This window comes from Argentina silus, assembly GCF_951799395.1.
Source record: "Argentina silus genome assembly, chromosome: Y".
Classification (NCBI taxonomy): Eukaryota; Metazoa; Chordata; class Actinopteri; order Argentiniformes; family Argentinidae; genus Argentina; species Argentina silus.
In genome coordinates, this window is record NC_139654.1 from 40,711,817 (window position 1) to 40,734,517 (window position 22,701).

General features: G+C 44.1%; 1 pseudogene across 1 annotated transcript in view; it reads right to left on the reverse strand.

Annotated features, from left to right (window-relative positions):
• Window positions 1–4,445: 4,445 nt before the first annotated feature.
• LOC310824122 (cytochrome P450 3A27-like) overlaps window positions 4,446–22,701 on the reverse strand; it is a 91,796-nt pseudogene continuing 73,540 nt past the window's right edge. The window contains exon 5 of the transcript in view: window positions 4,446–4,514. The product of the transcript in view is annotated as a cytochrome P450 3A27-like (transcript). The remainder of the gene's footprint in view (window positions 4,515–22,701) is intronic.

Sequence of the window (22,701 nt, forward strand, 5' to 3'; positions counted from 1 at the left end):
AGATAGAGAGAGAGATAGAGGGAGAGAGACAGAGGGAGGGGAGAAAGATACAGGGGAGAGACACACACAATGTACACAGACAGAGAGAGAGAATTCAATAAGACAATTTGAATTACCCAGTACTGTACCACAGCAGCAGGTAATATCACATTCCTTCGCCAACGCAGCGTTGCTTAGCTCATTTCGGGTTTAACTCCCAATTAGAATGAAATCTAACTTAATGCACCATCGCTGGCACTACACATGGTTGATTACATGCTGTGATCAGCTAATGAAATGAGGGGAGAGGTAAAAAGGCCAGTTAGGGGAACTGACTCCTGAATTATACATGATATTAATTATAACTTGTGGCTTTGTTATATTAATTATATCTTGAGGAGGGTTTTTTGGTTGAGTTGACTTCATTCCCTTTGGATCCTGGATTTCGTCCTCATCCTGCTACGCTGCTGTTGGAGGAGTTGTGCGGAGCGTGGACTGGCGAGCCATTTCCAACGTCCCTTTTGTTGATTTTGATCTCCGTGAGAAAAGGAGAGACACTGTGCATTGTGCCATCTGGATTTCGGTAGGACAGATCCTTTGATGACCTGCTGACACACACTTGAACCACTGGACGGACCCTGGTCCATTGACTGAGACTAAGTAATCACAAATCTCCTCAACCTCCATCTGAAAGAGCTGGATCTAAGCTCGAATGAACTAGAAGATTCCTTAAATGGAGTGTCCTTAATTGCTCATGGACTGGGATATCTCCAGGAAAGACTAAATACACTAAAGTAAGTTTTGAACCAGTCAACCTTTCATCAGAAAGTAATCACTTATGCTAACCACTGAGATTAAGTAATGCTCCCCCCTCCCCCCTCCAGTATTGTATGCTGTGATTCTGTGTTAAAAGAGTAATACTTTCCTCTCCATCTATTTGTAGGCTCTCGCAGTGCAAGGTCCTCTGCTACTCTGGCTAGATCTCTGATAAAGTTTAGCAGTTGTGACTTGTGCACCGAACTGGATTTAAGCATTAATAACCTAGGTGATCAATCAACTCATTGGTACACTGATGCAAGTTGACCAAGCAAGTGTGGCGTGAGTATTAAATTCACCCTGTAACTGAGTATTTCACATATTAAATTAAGTTTAAGCTTCCAGTATGTATATTTGAGCTTTAAAATAGTGCCCAGTGGCCATGATATATCGGTAGCGATTAAGGAATGATATCACGTGATAAAAAACATTTAGTGAAGAGCACTGTTTTAGTTCAAACAAAGAGCTTTATAAAATCTGGTGTGAAGGTTGAGTACTGGCGTTTACGTATCTATTTTACGTTTTGTTTGTTTACAAGTACATGCACATTATGCCGCTATCTATGTACATTTTCAAATTGTCAGTTTGACCAAAAAGGGCAACAAAGCACAAAACTACATGCTTTTTAAGTGAAATATTTAAGAGTGCCATTTTCTTCACCAGGACTTACCAATGTAACCTGAGCTTGTACTACTGTAGCCTTACGGGGGGATGCTGCAAACAGCTGGCTGCATTTCTAGGAGCCGAAACCTGCCTGACTCGGCTGAACATGAGTAGCAGCAAATTGCTGAATTCAGGCGTGATGCTGTTCTGCGAAGGCCTGAGGTCACAGTGGTGTTATCTGCAGGAACTGAAGTATGTCCACCTCAGAGTTTAGCTTATCTATCTCTTATTCCAGTAGCAAGATCATTCAAGTGTGCATTTATAATATATTCATGTTGCATGGATTTGGTTTCTGCTTTGTAATGTGTAAACATAATAATGTCTCCCCTTTTATTCTAGTCTTGCAAACTGTGGAATCACTGAGGAAGGCTGTGCTGCTCTGGCTTCTTCACTGAATGCAAACCTCTCTATCTCGGAATGCCTGAGAGAGCTAGATCTGAGCAGGAATCACCTAACAGACTCAGGAGTCAACCAGCTCGCTGCAGCACTGAAGAATCCATCCTGTCTAATAGATACACTCAGGTGAAAACTAGAACCAGTACTCCCATATCAGAAAAATTTGTACTGTATAACTTTACATGCAACATTGTATTAATATGCTTTTCATGGGCAGTTTGCGTCAAGGGATGTATTCATACCGAAAAGCGGGTTACAAAGTGCTTTGGCTCAATGCTTCAACAGATGTTGCCCCAGGTCTCAGTAAAATTCCAAGGTCAAAAACCCTTTCTTTTAAAAATGTTTACATTTATGGCATTTAGCAGACGCCTTTATCTAAAGCGACTTACAACAATACATTTGTTTAAGTAAGTGAATCATCTATCCAACAGTCATCATAAGACAAAGTAATCAATGCTCACACCAAGGGCCATCGGCAGTCGTAATGCCAGTAGGCTAATTTATTTTATTTTTTTAAATATATTTTATTAGCAGGAGAGAACTTGCACAGGGGGGAAGCGGGGAGAAGAGGTCTCGGGGTTGGGGTTAAGGTTAGTATAGGGGGGGTAGTGAGGGTGAAGCGGTCTTTAGGAAGGACTGTTAAGATGGAGCCTGAAGAGATGGGTTTTCAATCTACGGCAGAAGATCGGAAGTGACTCTTCGGTCCTGACCGTTGTGGGAAGCTCATTCCACCAGCGGGGCACCAGGACAGTGAAAAGCTGTGACCGAGTAGTGCGGCCACTGCATCCACGTAGAAGCGACGGTTCCAGGTTTGTTGTAGACAAAGAATCTACAGGAGCGTGCTGTCGCTGTGATGTACGCCACACAGGATAAGTGGTTGTCAAGGATCACCCCAAGGTTCTTGGCTGTATGAGAGGAGGTCACAGTAGAGTTTTATACTGTGATGGAGAAGTCTTGCAGAGGGCAGGCTTTCCCTGGGAGGAAGAGCAGCTCATTCTTGTCAAGGTTGAGCTTGAGGTGGTGGGCTGACAGCCACCAAGACATGCCGAGACACGTGTTGCCACCTTTGAGTCAGAAGGGGGGAAAGAGAGAAAAAGCTGAGTGTCATCTGCGTAGGTGTGGTAGGAGAAACCATGTGAAGAAATTACCGAGCCGAGAGTTTTGGTATAGAGAGAGAACAGTAAAGGCCCAAAGACAGAGCCCTGAGGGACACCAGTGGTGAGGGGTCACCTGGTAGGAGCGACCGGCAAGGTAGGATGCAAACCAGGAGAGTGCAGAGCCAGAGATGCCCAATTCTGAGAGGGTGGAGAGAAGGATTGGGTGGTTTACTGTGTCAAATGCAGCAGACAGGAATGAGAACAGAGGAGAGGGAGGAAGCTTGAGCGGAGTGGAGAGCCTCCGTGACAGCGAGGAGAGCAGTTTCAGTAGAGTGCCCAGCTTTAAAGCTGGATTGGTGAGGGTCAAGGAAGTTGTTTTGAAGGAGGTAGTTAGACAGTTGGTTAGAGACAGCATGTTCAAGGGTTTTAGATAAGAAGGAGAGAAGGGATACCGGTTTGTAGTTATGGACAGCAGACGGGTCAAGAGTTGGTTTCTTGAGAAGAGGCTTGACTCTGGCTGTCTTGAAGGCAGCTGGGACAGATCCTGTGGATAGAGAGGAATTGATTAAGGTGTAAGGAACGGAAGGAGGTCTTTGGAGATGGATTGGAGAAAGGGGGAGGGGATAGGATTGAGGGGGCAGGTGGTTGCCCGCTTGGATGTGACCAGCTTTAGAACATCATCAGAGGAGAGGGGGGAGAAATTTGATAAACCAGAGACTGGGTGTTGCACAGTGGGTTTGGGAGGAGAGGTAGCATTGTTGGTGAGAGGTAGAGGGAAGGAGCTGCTAATGTTATCAACCTTCTTTTCAAAATAGGTGACAAAGTCATCGGCAGACAGAGAGGAGGGAGGAGGGGGAGGAGGAGGGTTGAAGAGTGAGGAAAATGTGGAGTTTCCTTGGGTCAGAGACAGAGGATTGAATTTTGGAATGGTAGTATAAGGCTTTAGCAGCTGATGCAGATGAGGTGTAGTTGAGTAGGAGAGAGAGATAAGGGTCTAGGTCATCAGGAAGGCCAGATTTTCTCCATTTCCTCTCAGCTGCCCAGAGCCCTATTCTACAACCTTGCAGGGTTTCAGACAGCCAGGGAGCGCGTGGAGTGGATGGTGCCGGCCTTGAGATCTGTGGACAGAGAGAGTCGAAGGATGAGGAAAAAGAGGACAGGAGGGTGGAGGAAGCTGCATCAGTAGATAGAAGAGAGAAGGATTCAACAGAGGGCAGGGTGGATAAGACAGAGGAAGAAAGAGCGGTGAGTGAGTGGGTGCGCAGGCCGCAACGAGAGGACACAGTGTGGGTAGAGACTGGTTGGGAGGGTGAGCATTTGAGAGGGAGGGAGAAGGATACAAAATGATGGTCCGAAACCGGAAGAGAAGTAACAGTGAGGTTTGAGGTATGGGAGGATCTTGTGAAGACAAGGTCAAGCTGATTGCCCGCCTTATGAGTGGGACGAGAGTGGGACTGAGTAAGGCCGAACGAACTCTATCATGAGCCATCTCGTCTAATTATCCAAATCTCCGTCCTCACACCTTGAGATGTATGGTCCTCTGTGATCACTGTCTTGTTGTTGCTTGAGGGAAACATATTGAATGTACGCTTTAATCACACTCACCAAGACCCAGGGGAGATAACTTAATGGCATAATAATAAGTAAATAATAAGTAGCTTTCAAGATTCAAATCACACTTTTTATGGACACGTGTTTGATACCATTCCTGATTCCGTTCCATGCATTGCAATGAGCCCCGTCCTCCGATTTCTATCTCCACCAGCCTTCTATTTCCATTTCTGAACTCCACCCAGAGTGTGTTGTGAATGTCTGTGGCTTAATCTCTCTCTCTCTCTCTCTCTCTCTCTCTCTCTCTCTCTCTCTCTCTCTCTCTCTCTCTCTCTCTCTCTCTCTCTCTCTCTCTCGCCACCCTCCACACACTTGGCGACCACATATGCTTTGACCATGTTGGCACACACGTGTACAACGTTATTGGTATTTTGTATTAATTTGTATTATTTTGCTTGAGTCCTGTATGAAATGTATTGACCTTGTTATGACCCAATGTACTTTGTTATTTTCCATTACGTGACTGAGGAAAGAACCAAAACTGACTGCTTCTGTGATCTTACAATAGACGGAATGTGACCTTGGAACACTCCTAACCGTAGGCATTGTGATAGTGGCTCACAACGCCTACGCTTCTTTCCCAGCTTCTTTTCTATGTTATCAGCAAGCAGGTGCAAAACATGTTTACCACTAGACCTATGACGTACGAGCATTAGAGTAAAGGACGGTCCTCTCCTCAGCCACGGCATCAGTCTCTGAATTCACACTTTTGGTGAAGGAATGCTGATCCAGCTGTAACCAACGTTGTTTAAACTTTGCATATGCATTAAAACTCTCAACTGAGACCAAACATTGTTTATTGTTGCTCACTGAAAGATTTCCACCACAATCTACAGCTAGGCCAAGTTGTGGTGGACCCGGAACACAATTTTGTAAGCCAGTCATCAGTTTTTCTTTGGATAAAAAACAAGGCATTAGACATGGAAAGGTTCTCCCGTTATTCTCTCAAATTGTCCTTCCATTTCTAAACTGAGGCCATGTCAAGACTGAATAAGTAGTCCTATAAGTAGGTGGGGATAGCGTGTCAATCCACTCGTATCAAAATAAATACTTTTTGGCGGTCATTCGGCGCAATGTAACTTTTCTAAATGTTTTCTGGCTGTGTGTGCTTTAATCGAGGGAGATTGGATCACATTTCAGCTAGTCACGACAACAACGTTAAAGTGTCAAGTTGCAAAGGGGGGACATCATATCATCATCTTCAGCTGTCCAGAAAAAGTGCGGTCTGGTCTGCTCGAATATCCCCAGCAGTTCGGATTAACGTATGGCACACTCATCAAGATGAGCGCAATCAGCGCAGGTGTTTCCTCACGAAAGTTACTCCGTTCATACTCTCACAGTCCTATAAGTAAGTAGCAGGGGAGCGAAAACAGCCTCCTCTAGCCGTCAGTTGGACACAATTGTCAGGAGAAGTTGTTAATGCTAGGCAGAGCCTACCGAATAAGGCTATTTCTGTTCAACATGTAGCTGCCTGACCAAATATGGGAACAGACAGACACACTCACATAGTTCCCTTCTTGGACACACTCTCTCTCTCTCTCTCTCTCTCTCTCTCTCTCTCTCTCTCTCTCTCTCTCTCTCTCACACACCTCCCTTTCTCTGTGTAGGGAGTAGACACCTTATGTTCCTGTTCCTTCATCTGTCAGCTTGGCAGGTCAATGAATTAATACAAAACTGAAAAGAGAGAGGTCCTTTCTTTTTCTGTTGGAAGAACACTACACCATAATGTGACATTTACACTCACGGAACACTTTATTAGGAACACCTGTACACCTTCTCAGGTTGGGGTGGTGTAATGGTGTGGGGAATGTTTTCTTGCCACACTTTAGGCCTGTTAATACCAATCAATCGTCGCTTGAATGCTACAGCCTATTTGAGTATTGTGCTGACCATGTGCAGCCCTTCATGGCCACAATTTACCCATCTTCTAATAGATACTTCTAGCATGATAAAGCACCATGTCACAAAGCAAAAGTAATCTCAAACTGGTTTCATGATGAACATGACAATGAGTTCAGCGTTCTTCAGTGGCCTTCCCAGTCACCGGATCTGAATCTTTGGGATGTGGTAGAACGAGAAATTCACAGCTTGAAAGTGCACCTGAAAAATCTGCAGGAATTGTGTGATGCAATTATGTCATCATGGACCAGAATCTCAAAGGAATGTTTCCAACATCTTGTGGAATCAATGCCACGAAGAATTGAGGCTGTTTTGAGAGCAAAGGGAAGCCCTACCCAGTATTAGTATAGTGTTCCAAATTAAGTGTTCAGTGAGTGTATTTCATCATTCGGCTACAATTGAATATGCTTTATAGGATTCAGGTCAAACATGCCCAATATTTAAATAGTAGCATTTTAATTAAAGCCACAGTCTGTAATTTTTCCAGTAATTTAAAATTATATATATTTGGATTTTGATGAATATGACTTATAAATAGCATAATGAGGTAATTACAACTTTCTTACCTTTCCATAACCAAGATGCCAATGACTAAAGCTAAGATCTAACTTAGAGATCCCAAATTCATTCATGTTTTTTTAATAGTCACACTGAAATATGTATCCATCTAAGCAGGATTTTTATCTGTACACTTAAATACTGTTTTCTTTTTTTGTTTGTTTTTTCACTCACCTCACTTTTCTGAAAATGTAAAAAAAAACAAAAAACAATGAATCAAGTTTGCATGGCCTAATTCTTATATATATATTACAATATACAACCAGGACGGGTAAATGTATAATAATGATGCACACACCTCTGCACGTTTCCTTGAGCGATTATTCGGAAGACTTAAAACACAGATCCAGAGTCAGTAGTTAGGCCTGTGAGACTTTCCCCTCTCACTCCTTCTCTCTATGTCAGAGCTGTGCTTATATAGTGAACAGGTGAGGATCATAACCCATACCACCACACATGCAAAACAATAAGACACAATGAACATTACCTCATGTTTCAGGGAAATAGGTTGTCATTGGCTCTCGAAACCTAAGCCCTAAGCCAGTGTCGTAGTTCTATAAACACAAGCTGACAGTCTTAACTGAAAGGCCAGGTAAGGACTGAGGAATTTTGGCAAAAGGTCTCCATCAACCTGAGATGAACACACCTTCTAATCCGACACACCGTCTAATACGGATATGGATAATAAGTAAATGATGTGATGCTGTATTCAACATACTTTATTCAGCACACACACACACACACACACACACACACACACATTTGAACACTTTATTTTGGTTCACAAATGATTACATGTTGTGGAAATCTAGGGTTACCACTTAGTATTTGGTGAGACTGCACAAATAGGCATGTACACAATATATGTTCTATTTACTTCTTGTAATGGTTGCAAAAAATAAGAAATTAAAATAAATCAAATCTAACTTTTTTGAGCTGTACACCATCTCCTGTACACATTATAACCCTCATCATCAAAGTGAAAATACATTTTTTTTTAATTCTGGACAATTATTACAAATTAATTAGTGAAATACCTGGTTTGGTTAAGTGATCAGCCCCTTAGAGTATACCATTATAAACTTGCTCAGGTGCAACCAATCAACTTCCAGATCAAACACCAGGCTAATTGCCCCCCACTTGACATCAATTGTAGTGGTTTTGATTACTTCAGAATAAAACCAGCTGTTTCTTGAGGATTCCACTACTAGAAGTGCATGGTTCTGCAAAGAATTCACCATGGTTGGAAAAGTACTTTCAAAAGGCCTCCAGGATAAAGTTGTAGGAAGGCACAAGTTAGGTGAAGGCTACAAAAAGATTTTGAAGGCTTTAGCTATCCCTCTGAGTACCGTTCAGAGCATCATTAAGAAGTGGAAGGCGTATGGCACCACCAACACCTTGCCTATATTAGGCCGTCCGTCCAAACTGGTTGACCGAGCCAGGAGGACATTGATCAGAGAAGCTACCAAGAGGCCAAAGGCAACTTTGAAGGACTTACAAGTCTTTATGGCTGGGACTGGACTGTCTGTGCATGTGACAACAATCTCACAAGCTTTACACAAAGCTGGCCTGTATGGCAGGGTAGCAAGAAAGAAGCCTTTTCTGAAAAAGTGCCACATTCAGACTCGTGTTATGCAAAAACACACCTGGAAGATTCTGTTGCCATGTGGAAAAAGGTTTTATGGTCAGACGAGACTAAGATTGAACTTTTTGGACTGAACTCCAAGCGCTATGTTTGGCGAAAACCAAATACAGCGCACCACCCAAAACACACCATACCTACTGTGAAGCATGGTGGTGGCAACATTATGTTGTGGGGATGTTTCTCTTCAGCGGGGACTGGGCAATTGGTCAGGATTTAAGGGAAAATGGATGCTGCCAAGTACACCCAAATTCTACAAAAATACAACCTGCGTCCACAGCTGAAGATGGGCAGGTCATTCACCTTCCAACACGACAACGATCCTGAACATACCGCCAAAAGAACAACGCAGTGGCTTAAGGATAGAAAGGTGAATGTCTTTGAGTGGCCAAGTCAGAGCCCTGACTTAAATCCGATAGAAAATCTGTAGATGGACTTGAAGAGAGCAGTCCATCGCCGCTCACCACAGAATTTGACTTAACTCGAACAATTCTGTAAGGAAGAATGGGCAAATATCTAGGTGTGAAAAGCTAGTAGAGACATATCCAAACAGATTGATGGCTGTAATTGCAGCAAAAGGTGGCTCTACAAAGTATTAAATCAGGGGACTGATGACTTCGCACCCGAACCAGCAGGTTCAGAGGTAGCTTCTTCCCTGCGGCTGTCACCCTACTGAACTCCAACTCTGCACCTAGGTGACAACCTACCAACCCCTGCACCCCCCGGACAATTGCACTACTTTTACAGTATTCCTATAAACTGTACATACTGTATCCACACTTGTACAAACTGCTATTACTCCATACCACTGCTCTTCTGTACATATCTGTCTATACTGTTCATAATCTGTCTATACTGTTCATAATGCACATATCTTTATATTTTTCTTAATACTACTGTTAATACACTGCACATACTGTACATACCTGTTTATACTGTTCATACGGCATTCCATATTTATTCTCCTATTTACTCGAATGTTACTGTTAATATATATTTTCTGCTAGACTGCATTGCCTTTACAGCTCATATGCTGCTTACGCTGTTCATACTGTATCCTATTTATTCTGCTTATAATGCTACTGCTAATTCATACACTGCTTACACTGCACTACTTATACTATACTGCTCATATACTGCACCATCGCCTTAAGCACTTGGCCACCTCGTCCTACGCTCGTGTTGGCTGGTAGCCCTTTCCACCGGATACTTAAAGCCAGGACGTGAAGAAAGGCTTTTTAACAGTGGAATTTTGCTGCTACCTGGGGAAACATCTGTTGAACCATTGAGCCAAAGGACTATCATTTGGTGGACCCAGCTTGTGAAAGGTTTCGTGCGGGATTTGAACCCGGGACCTCTCACACCCAAAGCAAGAATCATACCACTAGACCAACGAACCGTCTGACAACACCTTTCCCCTCCACCGCAACGGAGCCTCAGGTTGTGGGAAGTGTCCGCACTGTCTGCATAAAAGAAGGACAATCTCATTCGCGTACGCAACACTGGCAAGGTGACCCATTTGCTGAATCGGCGACCCAAGACACTTTGATTGAGTCGTTCGAGCTGGTGAAAGGCTAAATCAGAGGGCTCATCCGGGATTTGAACCCAGGACCTCTCGCACCCGAAGCGAGAATCATACCCCTAGACCAACGAGCCACCTACTAATGGATGCCCCTCCCCCGCAATGGAGCCTCAGGTTGGGGGATGTGTCCGCCCTGTCGGCAAAAAGCAGGGAGTTTACTTCCACTGCATTGTTGTAACGTTTTTCTCGCCCCCCCCCCCCTCCCTTTTTTACTGAGTAATCCAGCCCATGAAATAAAAATGACAACAAAGACCCTGCAAAATGTTGAAATGGTGAGTCCTGTAGGGCATATGAATGTGGTGGTCGTGAATGGTCATATCATGACACCATGCCTGGTCTCATGAGCGCATTGGTGGTATAGTGGTGAGCATAGCTGCCTTCCAAGCAGTTGACCCGGGTTCGATTCCCGGCCAATGCAAGTGAGGTGTCCTTTTTGCCGAGGGGCCCATGCCTGCGTATCCAAAGGCGCAAGAATGACACTTCCATCCTTCGGAGACCACGTTTAGACGGACGTCGTCCAACAACTTCTTTGAGCACGGAGACATATTCAATCTAGGCGAGTTTCGAACAGACGCTTTCAACGAGACTGAAGTGTCATACTGGTCTAATGGAGAGTAAGGTTCCATGGTGTAATGGTTAGCACTTTGGACTTTAAATCCAGTGATCCGAGTTCAAATCTAGGTGCAACAGCCTGTTTCTTAAAAACACTGCCAAAAAACATGGAGATTCAACACGACAAACACACGTTTGTTGTTTTTGTGCTGTGAAGTGAAAGGAATGCAAGAGAGGGTGTCCAGGTAAGCGAAATCCTTCTTCATGTCATGAGATGCTAGAAATAAGAATCCATTCTCCCCGTCGTGGAATCGAACCCGAGTCTCACTGTTCTCAATGAGTTCACTGTACTCCAATGGCCTCCACAGTCACCAGATCTCAATCCAATAGAGCACCTTTGGGATGTGGTGGAACGGGAGAATCGCGTCATGGATGTGCAGCCGACAAATCTGCAGCAACTGCGTGATGCTATCATGTCAACGGAGGGATGTTTCCAGCACCTTGATGAATCTATGGCACAAAGAATTAAGGCAGTTCTGAAAGCAAAAGGGGGTCCAACCCAGTACTAGCAAGGTGTACCTAATAAAGTGGCCAGTGAGTGTATAACTGTGGTTTACAATTATCAAAGGTCCTCATGAAGTGTTAATGTAATTGTCCTTTTCATGAATTCATGAATTGAACCCTGGCCTCCCGCATGGCAGGCGAGAATTCTATCACTGAACCACCAATGCTTACATGTCAGCCGAATTTGGCCTTGAAGAATGGATATTTACATATATCGGTGGTTTCCAACGGCCGTAAAGAAGTGTTCATGCATTGGCCGGGAATCGAACCCGGGCCTCCCGCGTGGCAGGCGAGAATTCTACCACTGAACCACCAATGCTTAGATGTCAGCAAGGATAGAGAATGAATGGGGAATTTTGAGTGAGTTTAAGACTTAACTTTAGCGCGAGACCGTGGTTCAATTCCCCAACTGATCAATTAAAACTTGGTTGTATGTCTTTGAACCAAAAGAAAAGTTGATCATCGAAGCGTGTGTAGTTTCCGTAGTGTAGTGGTCATCAAGTTCGCCTCACACGCAAAAGGTCCCCGGTTCGAAACCGTGCGGAAACACATTTATTCTCACCATTCCACGACCATGGCGCTTTCTCTCTGTAGCCGTAACATTATTGTAGTGAGATAATTGTGTAAAATGAAAACTGTCAATAACCAGTTCACAAAACATAGCTAGTTTGGCTTGAAACACCAGGTGAGCAAAGGATTTAGGCAAAAAGTGTTTGTGCACAGGCTGGGAATCGAGCCCAGGCCTTCCAAACCACCTCCTCTGCCCATGTTGGTAATCGAACCCAGGCCTCCCATACCACCTCCTCGTTAGTATAGTGGTCAGTATCCCTGCCTGTCACGTGGGAAACCGGGGTTCATTTCCCGATGGGGAGAGCTACTTATTTCTTGCAGCTCTAATTCAAGCAAAGCAGTCCAAAGGTAGTGAAACGTAGTTGTTAGCTAAATATGTAGCACAAAAAGACCTTCTAACTTGGAAACGTGCAGATCAGGCGGTCCCGTCGGCACCCTTCGATAGCTCAGTTGGTAGAGCGGAGGACTGTAGGTTCTATAGCAGTAATCCTTAGGTCGCTGGTTCAAATCCGGCTCGAAGGAGGAGCCTTTTTTTTTTTTCTTTTTTTTTGGAGTTTTAACAAGGTGTCGTTCAAGGACTCCAGCGAACGAGGGTTGTGTCTCCACAAAATTAGTTCCCTGACCGGGAATCGAACCCAGGCCGCGGCGGTGAGAGCGCCTAATCCTAACCACTAGACCACCAGGGAGAGACTGTTGCCCTGCATCTGTGATGAGGTGTCCTTGTCTAAACAGTCTTCCAAGTGTCCTGACTCAGCACAGCCATGACGGTCAACAACGTCCTCTACCATGCTGTCGCTATGTGTTCCAAAAATCCCTGCAGTTGCCCGTTGGGGATGTAGCTCAGTGGTAGAGCGCATGCTTTGCATGTATGAGGTCCACGGTTCAATCCCCTGCATCTCCAAGATACGGCCTCCCTTTTGGGCAGAGGCACATTCTGCATTCAACACTGACCCTCTAAGTTGGAAACGTGCAGATCTGGCAGGCCCAATCAATGAACATGACAATGAGTTCACTGTACTCCAATGGCCTCCATAGTCACCAGATCTCAATCCAATAGAGCACCTTTGGGATGTGGTGGAACGGGAGAATCGCGTCATGGATGTGCAGACGACAAATCTGCAGCAACTGCGTGATGCTATCATGTCAACGGAGGGATGTTTCCAGCACCTTGATGAATCTATGGCACAAAGAATTAAGGCAGTTCTGAAAGCAAAAGGGGGTCCAACCCAGTACTAGCAAGGTGTACCTAATAAAGTGGCCAGTGAGTGTATGGTTTACAATTATCAACGGTCCTCATGAAGTGTTAATGTAATTGTCCTTTTCATGAATTGAACCCCGGCCTCCCGCATGGCAGACGAGAATTCTACCACTGAACCACCAATGCTTAGATGTCAGCAAGGAGAGAGAATGAATGGGGAATTTTGAGTGAGTTTAAGACTTAACTTTAGCTCGAGACCGTGGTTCAATTCCCCAACTGATCAATTAAAACTTGGTTGTATGTCTTTGAACCAAAAGAAAAGTTGATCATCGAAGCGTGTGTAGTTTCCGTAGTGTAGTGGTCATCACGTTCGCCTCACACGCGAAAGGTCCCCGGTTCGAAACCGGGCGGAAACACATTTATTCTCACCATTCCACGACCATGGCGCTTTCTCTCTGTAGCCGTAACATTATTGTAGTGAGATAATTGTGTAAAATGAAAACTGTCAATAACCAGTTCACAAAACATAGCTAGTTTGGCTTGAAACACCAGGTGAGCAAAGGATTTAGGCAAAAAGTGTTTGTGCACAGGCTGGGAATTGAACCCAGGACTTCCAAACCACCTCCTCTGCCCATGTTGGTAATCGAACCCAGGCCTCCCATACCACCTCCTCGTTAGTATAGTGGTCAGTATCCCTGCCTGTCATGTGGGAAACCGGGGTTCATTTCCCTGACGGGGAGAGCTACTTGTTTCTTGCAGCTCTACTTCAAGCAAAGCAGTCCAAAGGTAGTGAAACGTAGTGAGTGGTTGTCCATCAGTCGTGTTCTTTGCGACAATGACCTTTCTGGTTGTCATTGTAGCTGTTTACACAACAAGGATGAACTGCCCCAAACCAGGTGATTGTCATGTATTGGGCCAGTTCTATTTCGGTCCCTTCACCTAGCTCCTATGTCTTCAGTGTTCACCAGGGCTCATATTCACAAAGCATCTTAAAGTAGGAAAGCTGATCTAGGATCAGTTTAGCCTTTTAGATCAGATTGAATAAGATTACATGGAAAGGTGGGGGACCTGATCCTAGATCAGCACTCTTACTCTGAGACACTTTGTGGATATGGGCTTTGTTGGAGTTGGAGCTAAAGTTAGCTCGCTAACTCCCTTTGATCGCTTCCGTAGTATATAACCCGAGTAGTTGAAAAGTGCATTTATTAGGTTTTTTGGAAGGCACATATCACAAGCTTTAGACCCAAGAAGACAGCCACCAGAGGAACAATCAGAGTGAGTAAACTTACGACTTTATTACAAACTGTGGCTTGGCGGGGTCATTTTTATTTCGATACTTGACAAGTATCACCAGTGACAGAACCACACAAGTGTTCACCGGTTTTGTACGTGGAGGGTGCTTTAGTAGAGTCAGTGTGATCTGGGTGGATGAGAGAGGTGCTGAGCTGCAGGGAGACTCCAGATACCAGGGTGTCATACAGGGCGTCTGACTGTGACACTCCAGAGGCCATTGTCTTACCATGCTTACAATGGGTTAGGAAAACCTTTCAGCCTCAAACAATATAATAAGAAGAACATATGCCATTTAGCTAACGCTTTTATCCAAAGCCACTTACATTGCAGTGAGTGCATACATTTCAGTATATATGTCTTAGGGTTAGGGTTAGGGCCATGCTCTACCAACTGATTGGTAGTTTTTTTTTTCAGCGAATATCATAATTACATGATAGAATGACTAGCAAAGGAGTTCAAAAGTTGAGTGTGCGGAATTTATTAAGTTTGACAATGAGGACGAATCTCATTGCCAAACTTTCCCATAATTCAGTGTTTGTGTGTGCGTGTGTGTGCGTGTGTATGTGCGCGCGCGTGTGTGAATTTGAGTGTCTGTGGCACAGACTCTGTGCATGCATGCATTTATGTGTTTGTGCATGTGTGCATGCAGGTGTGTGTGTCTGTCTGTCTGTGTGTGTGTGTGTGTGTGTGTGTGTGTGTGTGTGTGTGTTTGTTTGTTTGTGTCCATGTGTGCGGGCGTGCATGCGTGTTTGTCCGTGTGTGTATGTATGTTTGAGAGTTTTTAATTCAACTCTAGGGCTCATTTAGTTGAGTCTTCAGTTGAGTATTACTGGAACTCTTCCTACTCTCAGAAATTGATGTGCTTCTTATACCACTTCGCTTCTTCCGCCACAAGTTCCCATCTAATCTGATTATCTCAACTCACCATCTCTAACGGGAGCACAAGTCATTTCAAATTCAAGGTATGAGTAGGACTTGTGTGAAAATGTGCCGTTGTTACAGAGAATACATTGACCTGCGTTTGTATTGGGACATTGAAGCATTCTTTCTTCTTTTGGCTCGATATTTTAAAAGTTTGAATTTGAAATCAAACTGTTCATATGAGGTTAAATGCTGCCCTGTCTAAATATGTACGCAGGGCACGAGTATGGTCACACTGCTACAATGTTAACTAAGACTCTGTTTCTGACTGAAGTGCTGCTGACCTAAAAACATACACGTTTACTGTAACCCTTCTAATTCCATGTCCTGCTGAGCTAAAAGTGTGCAGGTTTACCGTCACGCAAATGAATACATTATCTATGAAGTAATGAGACAAATGAACATAACAAAATATAACATGGTTCATGAGAAAAGAGTGGTCCAAAAAAAGTGAAAAAACATTGTGAATGTGTCAATGTGTATTTAGGGTTAGGGTTAGAACCAATACATTAATTAGCAGAGGTTGTGCTGATCTAGGATCAGGTAGGACCTGCACTCTTACTCTGAGACACTTTGTGGATACAGGTTTTAAGGTGCACATACTGTACTCAGTCATTGAAGGTGTAGGAGTCAGTGGAAGGGGCAAGGGAGTGGATTGGAATCAGGCCATAGATGAGCCCATGCTGCTCTTTGGAGACATCTCCCCCACCTACCGTACAGATCAAGGATCAGCTCGTCAGTTCTCTGAGCCTCAAGCCTAACTGAACTGGGAAACAAATGAAACTGATCCTGGGGCAGAATTTAGCAATCCATTTAACCCTCAGAGGAGCACAGCAGGGTCTCTACAGTGGCTACATGTCAGAGTTTGATTTTGATGCCTTGTTTCAGCACTGTACTCTGATTAGGGTATAATAGTCCTGTGACATATTTCCTTTATTCTTTTCTCCAGAGGTACCTTAAATTACTCTATACAGTATACTAACCCCTCACTATACAGTATGGTCTTTTGGATGCTGCCTTAATCTTCCTCACCAAATGTTCAGGTTTGACCTCTGCATCTCCCTCTGTGATGAAGAGCTCTGTGCAGATCTTGTTGAAAAGTATGGGTTCTCCTTGTTTAGCTATTCTCTGAAATACACATTCACACTTTGGCACACAACAACGCAAGTTAGGTGTCCTTTTCCCGAGGGGCCCATGCCTGCGTATCCAAAGACGCAAGAATGACACTTCAGTCTCGTTGAAAGCGTCGGTTCGAACCCCGCCTAGTTTGAAGCTGTCTCCGTGCTCAAAGAAGCTGTTGGACGACGTCCGTCTGAATGTGGTCTCCGAAGGATGTGCGGCACGCTTTACATTGTTTCTCCACCTCCTCTGTTTCCACGCCCACGGTCGTCCAAGCTGACAAAGAAGCATGGCTGTGCGACGAGAATGGCATTCGAACCCACGCGTGCAGAGCACAATGGATTAGCAGTCCATCGCCTTCACCACACGGCCACCTCGACCTACGCTCGTATTGGCCTGGTAGCCTATTCCACCGGATACTTAAAGCCAGGACGTGAAGAAAGGCTTTTTAAAAGTGGAATTTTGCTGCTACTTGGGGAAACATCTGTTGAACCATTGAGCCAAAGGACTTTGATTTGGTGGACCCAGCTTGTGAAAGTTTTCGTCAAAGGGCTCATCCAGGATTTGAACCCGGGACCTCTCACACCCGAAGCGAGAATCATACCACTAGACCAACGAACCGTCTGACACCACCTTGCCCCTACACCGCAACGGAGCCTCAGGTTGTGGGAAGTGTCTGCACTTTCTGCATAAAAAGGACTATCTCATTCGCAACGCTGGCAAGGTGACCCATCTGCTGAAGCGGCGACCCAAGACACTTTGATGGAGTCGTCCGATCTGGTGAAAGGCTAAATCAGAGGGCTCGTCGGGGATTGAACCCAGGACCTCTCGCACCCTAAACGAGAATCATACCCCTAGACCAACGAGCCACCTACTAACGGATGCCCCTTCCCCGCAATGGAGCCTCAGGTTGGGGGACGTTTCCGCCCAGTCGGCAAAAAGCAGGGAGTTTACTTCCACTGTGTGTGCATTGTTGTAAAATTTTTCTCACCCCCCCACCCTCCCTTGTTTACTGAGTAATCCAGCCCATGAAAAAAAGGTGACAAGAAAGACCCCGTGGTGAAAATAGCTGCTTTCCAAGCAGTCGGCCCGGGTTGATGTGACAGATCATTGAATGTGACTAACTGTAGGAGGAAGCAGAATTGTGTTTTCAAGCACTTACCCACAGAGAGGTGAATCCTGGTGTCGTCGGCAGGCTTCATGGTTCGGTCAGATCCACACCAGTTTGTCCCAGCATCCTCTACTTTCAGATTTCTGATGGTGAAGTGTGTCAGTCTGGGGTAATCCCCTTTTCACATGGACACAAGGATAAACACACCACACCATGGCAATCCTCTCAACGTGTTTCGGTCACATTGTCTGATTTGAATTAGCTCCAATCTGTGAAATTCATTGGTCAAAATATTACATTTCAATCATTATCATAGTGCATTCACATTATTGAGGACTAAGTCTGCAGAATACCTCTGCTACACAACAGTACATTTATTAATGATGGACTAGAAGACCAGATTAGACTCACCTTCAACATGCAGGTGCAAAATAATAGTTGAATAATGTTTTTTCACTTCAGTCAAAAATAAACGAGCAAAATCCACAACTCATTCTCACCACATCGTAGACTGCTATGTCAACACTGAGCATGTTCAGATCTCACAGCTCACTACAGAGACACAGCACAGTAAAAAAAAACACAAAAAGGAAGTGCTGATATCATTAGAGTTAGGTTTCTCAGAATAACTAGATCTGGAGCTGATAAACAATAATTCATATGTTGACGTTTTTTTCACAGCCACTGTGACTTGAATCTAGTTCACAAGACTGATTTTTCTGCAGATGGATTTTGATGGCGCTAGCCTTGATTTAAATGTGTATATCTATTTACAGTTGAATGAGCGTGCCTGGCGGACATCCTGAAGAAATCGCACCCTCGCCATTTGTCAATTCCTTTGCAATTGTAATGTGTCTCACACCTTGTCCTTTGTTGGGAATGATACTTAAGGAGAAGGACAGGAAGATGTTCTTTGAGTTTTGGGTCATATGTTGCTTTGAAACTGTTAAATTGGTTATTTTGTTGATACTCTATTCTCATTCTTCCTATGTGCATTAATGTGAGGTTGTGCGCTAGATAAAGCTTATGTTAATACAGCACAACATAATCATGACCAGGTTCTCTCATTGAATGTTGAATGTTCACATGCATCATCATCGAGACGTAGAGATAGTTAGCTACTGCTATTGGCATGAGCGTAAACTCCTCACAAGACAATTTATCTTAACTTGAGGGCATGTAAAATAGCATTTTGGGTATTCTTAATGAATCTAGGATCCGATATGATGGATTATCTGTCACACAGGGATGAGCAAAGTATTGTCTATCATTGTTAACCCATGAAATATATTTTGGAGTCAGATATAATGTAATGTTAACTTATGTTAGTTGGTCATGCGACCACTTGTTTTGAGTTCGATTCATCATGTTCATACCTGTTAGAAGTATTTATTGGTAATAAATGTAATAATAATGAGGATGTAGACATTTTCTATGGCTATGGATCATTATCATAGTGCATGCATCATCATTATTGAGGAATAGGTCTGCCTCTGCTACACAACATCAGTGCATTAATGATGAACAAGAAGACCAGCTTACACTCACCTTCAACATGCAGTTGCACCTGACTAATCAGTGCGATGAAGCCCGCTTCGGTTCTCTTAACATTCACTCCACACCAGTATGGCCCAGCATCCTGTTCAGACAGGTCAGTGATGGTCACAGTTTAGACTCCCTCATTCTTGTTGTCAGACAATGAGAATCTCCCTAGTGTCTGTTTACCATCATATGTAACAGAAATATTTCTAATATACGCACAGGGTCCTTGCTGCACCAGGAGATTAACCTGCCTCCTCGCATTCCTCTGGCTGCTGAGTCCCTTCCTCCGGGCAATGGCTTGGACAAGGACCACTTTTGGAGAAGAAAATCACAGTCAGCAAGCTGTTAATCTGTAACCAACCCTCCAAAAATGGATGCATTCAAACAGTCAAACAAAGCATTTACAGTAAACAAAGTGATTGTGATTGGCTATTTGGTTGGGGAGGAACCGTGGTTTACACTTGGCATCCCTTGTTGTTCACGGGCTGGTCACACCATTCGTCCCATCTGCGGAGTCAGCACCCTGTTAGAGATAAGATACCTACTCTGGTATGTCCCCCCTAGCCTGGTACTTTTCCACTTTTGCTCTTTGTGTAAGCGTGTGTTGCGACATCTTTCTTGATGACCTGGCTTAACCTCTCCATGTATTAATCTAACGTACTATGGGACTAATGCTTGATTCATCCCATTTATCAACAGACCATCACATTAGTAAATTTAGCACACTGCAGTAATGTATTTTTATTATAGCAATAATAAACTGTTTTTATCAAATATAATTTCTAACAACGCATTCCGCATCCAATAGTGAAAAACACCCGAGACATTTTTCAGTACCTTTCGTTGCTAATGCTCATGGCTTAGTTATGCTAGCTCTCAGAAAACCAGCGGGGTCTCGTCAATGTAAACATCAACAGAAGTGTGTTGCTGTGTAGCGCTGGATCAACCATTCCATAGAATGCTGCTCATGTTCTATTTCTAGAGGTCACATGGTAACGCATTTCTGAATAGTCTTTATGATACATCTATGATTATTATTAATTATTTTCAAAACTATGTGTTGCTATGCAACCTTTCGATATAGAACATTAGCAACATTCTATGGAATGTTCAATCCGCTCCAGATAACAACTTCAGTTGATGTTTACATCGACACAAACCAGCTGATTTTTAGAGCAAAACGGGCTGAAAAATGCCTCAGTGTTTTTCAGGTCTGGACTGCTGCCTGCCGTTTTTACGTCCGTGTTTTATTTTTTGTTGGGTTCGCGATCGTGCAGAGGGAAGCGACGGCAGCAACTTCGGAGAGGGTATGTGACGATAGTTGGACCATATCTGAAAGATAGTTAGACAATATCTGAACGATAGTTAGACAACCACTCGATATGTGTTGCTAAAACAACACAGCACAAGTCGAACATGCACGTAGGTGACGAGCAAGCGAGCTCGTTCAAGCTAAAGCTAACTATGCTCCACCGTAGCTACTGACGGACTAACAGTCATGCCATTACACAGATGCATTTATTGACTATGTGTCTACTGTAAAATGTAATTGAACGTGACATACCTGCTTCGAGGTCGCTCTCCTCTCAAAAAGGAAACAGGAACAACAACCTGTCGTAGAAATGGCAGTCCGCAGTCCACTCAGTCCCGCAGCAAACCTGAAAAACACCGAGGCGTTTCTCAGTACCTTTCGTTGCTAATGCTAATGGCGTAGTAATGCTAGCGCTCAGAAGACTAGCTGGGTCTCGTCAATGTCAACATCATCAGAGGTGTGTTGCTGCGTAGCGCTGGATCAAACATAGAATGTTGCTCGTGTTCTATTTCTAGAGGTCACATGGTAACGCATTTTTGAAAAGTGTTCATGATATGTGTCATGTATGATTATTACTCGTTATTTTCAAAACTGTGTGTTGCTATGCAACCTTTCAATGTAGAACATCAGCAACATTCTATGGAATGTTCAATCCGCTCCAGATAACAACAAACTTCAGTTGAGATTTAGCATAAGCAACGAAAGGCACTGAAAAACGCCTCGGTGTTTTTCAGGTTTGACTGCGAGATTGCGTGGACTGCGGCCTGCCGTCTCTATGACAGGTTGTTGTTCTTGTCTTCTTTTTTGCAGGGTTCGAGATCGTGAAGAGGGAAGCGACAGCGACTTCGAAAACGGTATGTGGCATTTAATTACATTTTACAGTAGACACATATCGAACACATTGTTTGTGCAATGGCTATTTTGCAAGAAGCAATGGTAGCATTGTTAGCTGCTAGATGGCTAAGTAACCCGTTGACAGTTTCTAAGAGTCAGCTCGCCCGCTTTAAGCCTTTAGCTTGAACTAGCAAGCTTGCTAGCCAGCTCCATGCATTTTGCCAAGGAATGTACATTTTGGCCTTGCGCTATGTTATTTCGTATTCTAGCAACACATATTCAGTGGTGCAATGTCATTATTGTCCTTAGAGAGGACTGATCCATGAGGACATTTACATTACATTTATGGCATTTAGCAGATGCCTTTATCCAAAGTGACTGACAACAAATAAATTTGTCTAAGTAAGTGAATCATCTATCCATCAGTCATCATAAGATAAAGTAATCAATGCTCGGACCAGTGGCCATAGGCAGTCACAATGCTAGAAGAAGGACATTTTTATTATTATCAGGAGAGAAACTTGTAGGAGGGACCGTTAAGATGTAGCCTGAAGAGATAGGTCTTCAATCTACAGCGGAAGATTGGTAGTGACTCTGCAGTCATGACAGCAGTAGGAAGCTCATTCTACCAGCGGGTCGCCAGGACAGTGAAAAGCCATGACCGAAGGGGCGGCGGTGCCAGGCGGCCAGTCGTGGGTCTTGAATCTGATGAGAGCTGCTACCGGGAGCCAGTGAAGGGTGCGGAGGAGGGGAGTGACATGGGAGAATTTGGGGAGTTTGAACACCAGACTGGCGGCAGCATTCTGGATGAGCTGTAGAGGCAATTCAATAGTCTCGCATCGAATACCTGTACCTGTATTAATACCTTCTTTTTAATATCATTGCTATTTTGTTCTAAATGTGTTTGTCTTTTGTTAGACATCATCTATGAGCTGGTTCAGTTTGGGGTGATGGTGGGGAGGCCCCTGGTGGTGGTTAGTACAGTTCTTTCACTGTGACTTTGTTGACAAGTCCATATGACTCTCTGCTCTCTCTCTTGTGTTTCCTGTTAGCAACCTGGTGGGTTTGTGGAGCGTCTGTACTCTCTTCTGCACTCCTGCCTGCCTGCTTGTCAGCAACATGGAATCAGAGGCTGAGAGATGGCTGGTGCAGCTGAAAGTACAGACAAGTTCTGATGTTGTTACTGTTCCTTCTCTCTAGCATTTAGCATCCAATCTATAGTTCAGTTTAAATGGATACTGTGAATTAGCAGTAACTCAGAGCCTTAACTCAGGGCGGGCTGATGATGCTTCTGGAGGTTCCCTGGTACTTCAAACCAGTCTCTGGTCATTGGAGTTTCCAGCCTCCTGGAGCACCACCTCCAGCTCCTCATGGAGTCCTCCTGGACACACACACACAGGCTTTTAAGTAATAGGAAAAAGTAGTTTAAATGATTGTAACTA